This window comes from Bos grunniens, chromosome 1 (assembly GCF_055505025.1).
Source record: "Bos grunniens cultivar Pamir isolate PY7600 chromosome 1, Bosgru_T2T1.0, whole genome shotgun sequence".
NCBI classification, from domain to species: domain Eukaryota; kingdom Metazoa; phylum Chordata; class Mammalia; order Artiodactyla; family Bovidae; genus Bos; species Bos grunniens.
In genome coordinates, this window is record NC_141165.1 from 8,030,708 (window position 1) to 8,038,703 (window position 7,996).

The 7,996-nt window shown below is 38.3% G+C and overlaps 1 protein-coding gene across 2 annotated transcripts in view; it reads left to right on the top strand.

Moving 5' to 3' along the window:
• LOC147378910 (uncharacterized) overlaps positions 1 to 6,783 on the top strand; it is a 32,908-nt gene extending 26,125 nt beyond the window's left edge. For both annotated transcript variants that reach the window (XM_086404390.1, XM_086404477.1), the window contains exon 2: positions 2,847 to 6,783. The gene's annotated coding sequence lies outside the window, so the exon portion shown is untranslated. The remainder of the gene's footprint in view (positions 1 to 2,846) is intronic.
• Positions 6,784 to 7,996: the final 1,213 nt, after the last annotated feature.

Genomic DNA, 7,996 nt, shown 5'->3' on the forward strand with positions numbered 1-7,996 from the left:
TACAGTAACAATAGCAACAGGGAAAGAGAGTGATTGCAGAGACAGTGAACGGGGGCATTCCCACTGCCTCCCAGAGGCAGGACTTGGGTGGTTTACTTAACCTCTCTGAACTTGTTCTTTTGTTTTCTTTATTTATTTTGGCCACACCGCGAATGTGGGATCTTAGTTCCCCGACCAGGGATTGAACTTGTGCCCCCTGCAGTGGAAGCCCAGAGTCCTAACCTAACTGGACCTCCAGGGAATTCCGTGTTCTCTCATTTTAAAAGGAGGATTCTTTCTAATACTTTGTGAACTATAAATCATTATGTAAATATTGGCCCTGATATGAATAATAATAAATAAGAAGAGATTTTCCTGCAAATGTTTGTTTTTGAAGCTCTTTCTAAGATGTCCCTTTCAAAAAATAATAAATTACTTCTGTGTTTTCAAAACTCTCAGGTCCTCCTGCTGTAAACGTAAGTGATTTTTAGCCTATGTTAAAACGTATTTATGAGCTGGAAACATACTACCTCCTGAAACGTTGCTGTTGTTCGGTCGCTCAGTTGTGTCTGACTCTTTGCAACTCCATGGACTACATCAAGTCATCATGCCAGGCTTCCCCGTCCTTCACCATCTCCCGGAGCTTGCTCAAACTCATGTCCACTGAGTCAGTGATGCCATCCAGCCATCTCATCCTCTGTCGTCCCCTTCTCCTCCTGCCTTCAACTTCCCTGAACTGTACACACCATGAATTGATTGCCCCACACTTTCCACCCACTCTTTCTAAATTGTACCTTTTGGGACTACACAGACCAAGTTCCCTCAAAATACCAACCTTCAAATAGTGGAGGAAAGCTATGATTTTCCCACTTGAATCTCGTCTTTCTCAGGCTAAATGTCTCCTTCTCTTTCCACACTTGCCCCGGTCAACCCACCACCCTCTGAGTGACTCCCCTCAAGGTCATCCGTAAGTTGAAGTGTTGGAAACACCTGACTATCCAGCAGTGGAGGCTCAACTAAAACACGTGACAAATCACGTCAAAATAGGATGCAGAATAAAAGAAGAGATAAAGCGGTAGATTCAGTATGATTTAAGTGTTGTAATTAAAACTTTATATTGTTATATGTTAAAATAAAGTTTTGTAATATTTGTCACAGGGCGGAACAATGGTAGGTGATATTTCTCTTGTTTGTACCTTTTTTCAAATTTTCTAGAATGAATTACTGGTAATTAGGAGAAAAAAAAAAAACAGACCCTACGTCCCTATAGTTTTTAACCTAATGGCCCAGGTTCTAAATCTTGGGAATATCATAAAATAGGCTTCTTACCACATATCATTTCAAAGATAAGTGTGTAGCAAGAAGACCAGAATACCAGGAGCCTAGCAGACATCCAACAAGTGTTTGTTTCCTTCTTTACATCCCTAAGTTATTGAGGACTATTCTCATATACTCCTTTCTCATTAAAATTTCCTTCACCTCTGTCCTATGGCTGGATTTCTAATCCATATTCCAAGAGACACTCACTGTACCTCCAGCTCTGTGCAAGCTGTTGATTGAGCTGGGAGGGGGGCAGGTCTCTGATAGACACCAGCTCAAAGAACAAGAAATAAAAAACTGGACATTTCCTTAATACCCATTTTAGGGCGGAAATGCAGTTAGAGTCGATCATGTAAGTGAAGGAAGCGGGGGAGACACCATCAAGTCAGTGTTCCACTGGTTATTCAACAGGACGATGGCAAAACCATCAGGCGACAAATACTGTCTCTTGCTCACTCCAAAGTTTCAGGAACTGGATCATGAGGTTTTCAGCAGTAAAGAACTGGAGGGGTGAGTGAATCTATGCTCCCACCTTCATTCTTCTCCCAGACAAGAAAAAGGCAGCCTAGAGGGGCTATGAGATTTGCCCCAAGTTGACCCACTTAACTGCAGAGTGGGGAGAGAGACAGGCCCCCTAATACCTAGTCCAGGGCTCTCTTTCTCTCCTGCCTTCCTTCTATCAGATTCTGAGAGAGATCAAAGTGTCTGCAGCAACTTGAAGGAATTACCACCACCGGCATGAAAGGTGGTCTCCGATTACCCATCGTCTTGAACCTGGAGGCTTCCCTGGAGGGGAAGAGGGACTTTCCCTCCACCTTCCTAGGTTCGATCGCTGAGTCTGTGACAGACAGCAGGCAGGTTGAGAGCAGAAAAGGTGCACATGCGTATTCATTTTACTATTATGTGTGTGGGGCCTCACACAAAAAAAGTGAATACTCAGTAAACTGGTCCACCGATCTTAGACTTAGAATTCAGATTGGAACTCAATCTGAATTCATCTTTGTATCCCCTGCCCTAATCAGGGCAGCTGACACAGAACAGACACTCAAATGCATGCAGAGTCAGTCACTGGTAATGCCCTTTACTGTGGATAACTTATAATTCAATTTGTAGAAAGTGGTGGCTGCATTCATAAAAGGTAAGAGAGCCTGTTAAGGAAGAAGGTGAGTCCTGGTTTGACAAGTTGAGACCTCTGGTTTCTGTTCCATTGAGTCATGTGTGACCACTCACTGTCTAGACCTGCTTGAAAAACAAACAAAAAAAACCCTTTAATAGTTGTGAACAAGTATATCATACTTGCTTTTCTCTCTCCAGGGCAAGTAATTCCAGTCCCTTTAGAGATCCAGTGATCAGAAAACATACTCTAATATGATGTTATGGTGTCTTGCATAGGATGGAAGTTCATGAAGAGTCAGACACAGCAACATCCTACTTAAATATATCCTGGCATTTCATGAACTTAAGATAATACAAAATGGTGGCGCTGGCATTTCTCTTATGCTTTTTTATTCTTTGTCCAATCTGCCTGCTGTCAATTTGTTTCACAGACCCAGCTATCGCACCTAAGAAGGTAGAAGAAAAGCCCTTCCTCGCCTACACGGGAGCCTCCAGGTGCAAGACTGCTGGTGGGTGATCTGAGGCCACCTTTACTCCTGCTGTGAATTCCTTCAAGTTGCTGCAAATGCTTCTAAGTTCTCTCTCAGAACCTGATAGAAGGAAGGCAGGAGAGATGGAGAGAGCCCTGTACTAGGTATGAAGTGGTCTGCCTTTCTCCCCACTCTTCAGTTAAGTGGGTCAACTTGGGGCAAATCTCATAACCCCTCTAGGCTGTCATTTCCTCCTCTGTAAGAAAGACAAGGAGATCCAACCCGTCCATCCTAAAGGAGATCAGTCCTGAACAGTCCTCAGAAGGACTGATGGTGAAGTTGAAACTCCAATACTTTGGCCACCTGATGCGAAGAGCTGATTCATTTGAAAAGACCCTGATGCTGGGAAAGATTGAAGGCAGGAGGAGAAGGGGACGACAGAGGATGAGATAGGTGGATGGCATCACTGACTCAATGGGCATGAGTTTGGGTAAGCTCCGGGAGTTGGTAATGGACAGGGAGGCCTGGCGTGCTGCAGTCCGTGGGGTCTCAAAGAGTCAGACACGACTGAATGACTGAACTGAACTGAACTGAAGAAGGGCAGAGGTGGGAAGCCTAGATTGAGTCACTGCTCTAATCGTTTACTGCTGAAAACGCAGTGAGCCAATTGCTGAGACTTTGGGGTGAGCAAGAGACAGGATTTGTTGCATGATGATTTGTACTATCATCCTGTTGAATAACTGGCTGGATACCTACTTGATACTGTTTCCCTCTCTTTCTTTACTTAAATGATCTACTCTCTAATTGCTTTTCTTCTCTTAAGTGGGTATTAAGGAGATATCCAATTTTTTCTCTCTTGGCTTATAGCCACGGCTTCTTGTCCCAGAGGTTTCTGAGCCTGTGAATAATTATCTGGCTTAAGTAAGGGATGCCCTGAAGGTAATAGCATATGTTGCTCAAGGTTCAGGTTTGCTTTTACTTCCTGTGTAACACTCTCTCCTCTAAAACCTTCTACAGTGATAATATTACCTCCAATATTACTTTACATTTCCACAGAAATTTTTCCTAGAATATCTTTCTTGTTACTTACACCAGGATCCATACAGGCTTTAGCAAGGAAAAAGGACAAGTGAATGTCCTCAGTTATGTTGGAGGGGTTCCTCAAAGCTGCTTTCTAACTCGACCATTTCATTTTCCAATATTTGTGGCAAATATATAGGAAGAATTGATTTTTGTATGTTGACCATGAATCCTAGAGTTTTGCCTAACTCACTGATTAGATTTTTTAATATTTATTTAGTATTTTGTATTTATTTGGCTGAGTCGGGTCTTAGTTGCTGCGTGTAGGATCTTTCATCTTAGTTGCAGCACATAGGACCTTGTTCTCTGACCAGGGATCAGACCCTGGCCCCCTGCACTGGGAGCATGCAGGCTTAACCGCTGGACCACGAGGGAAGTCCCTGATTAGCTTTAGTAGATTGCAAATCCCTTTGAATCTTGTGTCTACAACATCTTGTCCATAAATAATACTTTTATTTTTTTAATTTTCAAACGATGTGCTTTTTATTTCTTTTTTCCCATGACTGTACATACTTGAACCTCCAATATAATGTTGAATATAAGTAGTAATAGCAAACATTTTCAACTTATCTATTCCTAGAGGAAAAAGCATTCAATATGTCACAGTTCAGAATTTCATGGATTAGCTGCAAGCTTTTCAGATACTTTATCAAATGGAGGGAGTTTCCTTCTATTCCTACTTTACTGAGTGTTTTTGTCATGAACAGGTATTGAATTTCACTGAGTGACTTTTCTGAATTTATTGAGATTAATCATACGGTTTTAGTCCTTTATTTTGCTAGTGATTTTCTGTTAACTATAGCTAATTTTTTTAAGATTTTTGTGTTCATCAGAGATATTGGTCTGTATATTTCTTATAAAGTCTTCATCAGGTTCTGTTTTCTAAATTGTGCTGGCCTCATAAAATGAGTGAAGAAATATCCTCCTTTTATCCTTCCTGTGAAAGAGTTGTATAAAATTCGTACCTTTTCTTCATTAAATTTTTGAAAGAATTTACCAGTGAAGTCAGTTGGGACTGAAGTTTTTGTAAAGTGACTGTTTTTTAATGACAGATTCTATTTCTTAAAGACATGAGAATATTCAGACATTGTATTCTTTATATGAACTTTTGATAAATTTATTTTTTCAAAAAAATTTCTCCATTTTATCTAAGCTATCAAATTTCTTGACATAAAATTGTTCTTAATTTCCTCCTATTATCCTTTCCATATCTGTAGGATCTGTGGTGATATCTTAGTTTTCATGACTGGCATTGATACTTGTGTTTTCACTCATTTTTACTCATCAATCTTATAAATGATATATTATTTTAAAAAATCTTTTCTGGAGAGCAACTTGTGGTCATGTGGATTCTTTTCTATTGTAGTTCTGCTTTTCCATTTCATTGATTTTTTTGCCTTATTTAAAGTATTTCTTTTCTGCTACTTTCTTTGGGTTAAATTTGGTCTTATCTAAGTTTTTTCAGATAGAAGTTTAGATAATTAACTTTCCACTTGTCATCTAGCTTATGCATTAGAACAATAAATTGCCCTGTTAAGAAGTGCTCTGATTATACCCCACAATGTTGATAGGTTATATTTTAATTATTATTTCAAGTCAACATATTTCTAATCCATTGTGTTTTTTCTTTAACACATGGGTTATTTAGAAATGTGTGGCTTAATATTCACAGATAACTAGTTAGCTTCTGTTACTGATTTCAACCTTCATTCCACTGTAGTTAAAGAACATTATCAGTGAGGTTTCAATCCTTTGAAATTTTTTAAGACTTGCTTTATGACTCAGTGTATAGTTTATTTTGGTGTATGTCTCATGTGCACTTGAAAAGTGTGTATTGTATAATTGTTGGGTGAAGTGGTTTATAAACGTCAGTTGGGTCAACGTGACTATTCAATGCTGTTGAAATTTCCTGTGTTCTTACTGGTTACTTGGCCTGTTATATTAGTTATTGAGAAAGGTGATTGTGGATTTGTCTTTATTTTGATTGTGGGTTTGTTTGTTTCTCTTTAATTTTTGTTAAGTTTTGCTTTTTATGTACAGAAGATGTTATTAGATACAGATATGTTTGTGATTATTTTGTCCTCCTATTGAATTCACCCTTTTATATTATGAAATGTCCCTCTTCATCACAAGTGGAACATCTTCTTGCCTTTCCATCTTTTTTGTGTGATATTAATTTGCCACAACAACCTTATTTAGCTAATGTTGACATAGTATGTAATTTTCCATCTTCACACTTTCAGTCTAAATTTATATTTAAAGTGTAACTCTGTGAAATAGTATATAATTGAGCCTGACAGTCTTTGCCATTGAATTATAATTTGATCCATTTTATTTTAACTTAATGGGCTCCTCTGGTGTCTCAGTGATGAAGAATCTGCCTGCCAACGCAGGAGACATGAATTCAATTCTTGGTCCAGGAAGGTCCCCTAGAGAAGGAAATGGCAACCCATTCCAGTATTCTTGCCTGAAAAATCCCATGGACAGAGAAGCCTGACATCCTACAGTCCATGGGGCTACAAAGTGTTGAACACTACTTAGTGACTGAGCAACAGCAACAGTTTCATGTGATATGATTGAATCTCTGCCTCCACCTTACTATTTGTTTGCTACTTATGTCATCTGTTCCTTGTCCCTTTGTTTCCTTTTTTCTTTTTACTGATTTCTTTTGGATAAATCAAAGAAATGTATTATTCTGTTCTATTTCCTCTGTTATTTTTTCCATGTCATCATTCCATGATTTTAAAAGTTTAAGTGCACACAGAGTCTTTATAAGCAAGAAATATGGTACTGAATAAAGAATCACATGCAAAAATCATATTTGTAGGAGGCATTTTGTTGGTGAGGATATGGAGCAGAGAGACTCGGTGTTATGAACAGCAATGCAGAGCTGATCTTTGATGCTTTGGAGAAGTAAAGACTGAAAGAGTGCACTCAGGCACACATCACTTCATCTAATATTCAGGAACAGAACTCTGGCCCTTCCTCCATCTGAGCTCACTGAAATTTGCTTGTCATCAAAACCTTCTGTTTATTTACTTAATTCATAATTTAGAAATGAGCTAAAATAGAATCTATGTAATTATCTTGCCATAAGTACCTGATGAAAAGAAGAAAATAGTAAATAAGAAACATTAAATAGAAAAATATTGGGATGCAGCAGAAGAATATTGTGACACTGTAGATGAAGTTTATTCTGAAAACAGATAAAACTGAATTACAAAAGCTTAATCAGGCTGTTCCTTGTACAACACAAAGTACAGATAGAGATATAAGAGCTCAGGGACATGCCAGGACAAGTTAAAGAAGTAAAAACGTAGACAAGAAATTTAAAAAGTAATTCTAGAAATGAAGACTCAGCTGAAAGCTACATAAAGGAGAATGAACACTGTGAAAAATATAATGAATCATATAGAGAAGAGGAAAGAGAAAAGCAAAAAAGAGAAGTAAAGAAGAATAATTATTTTAAAAGGATTAGAGAGAATATGTTTCACATATGAGAGACAGAGAAGATCCAACATGCATATTCTTCATACCATTAGAAAAAGATTAAAAAAAAAAAAAACAAAGGGAGGAAGGAGTGTTTAAAAGTATTTAGAGATATAGTTCAAGACAACTCTCCAAAAATAAAAGAGAACTTCAATTGCAGATTCTAAGGAAATCTTCTGTTCCAGGAAAAAACTCACCAAAAAGGACAAACATGAGGACATAATCTCTAAGATTTCTGATCTTCAAAGACAAACGAAGACCCACAATAGATACGTAAAAACTGGAGAGAGAGGAGCACAAGCATGCCACAAAAGAAAGTCACAACATCACAGAGGAGCAAATTAAAAGAAGGAAGGACGGAGAACTACAAAATGCAACCGGGAAGCAAACAACAATACATCTATAAGCACATCCCTGTCAATAATCACCATAAATGTCAATGAACTAAATGCTCCAGGCAAAAGATATCTAATGGCTAATGGAGTAAAAATAAGGCCCATCTATACACTGCTAACAAGAGACCCACTTTAGAGCTAAAGATA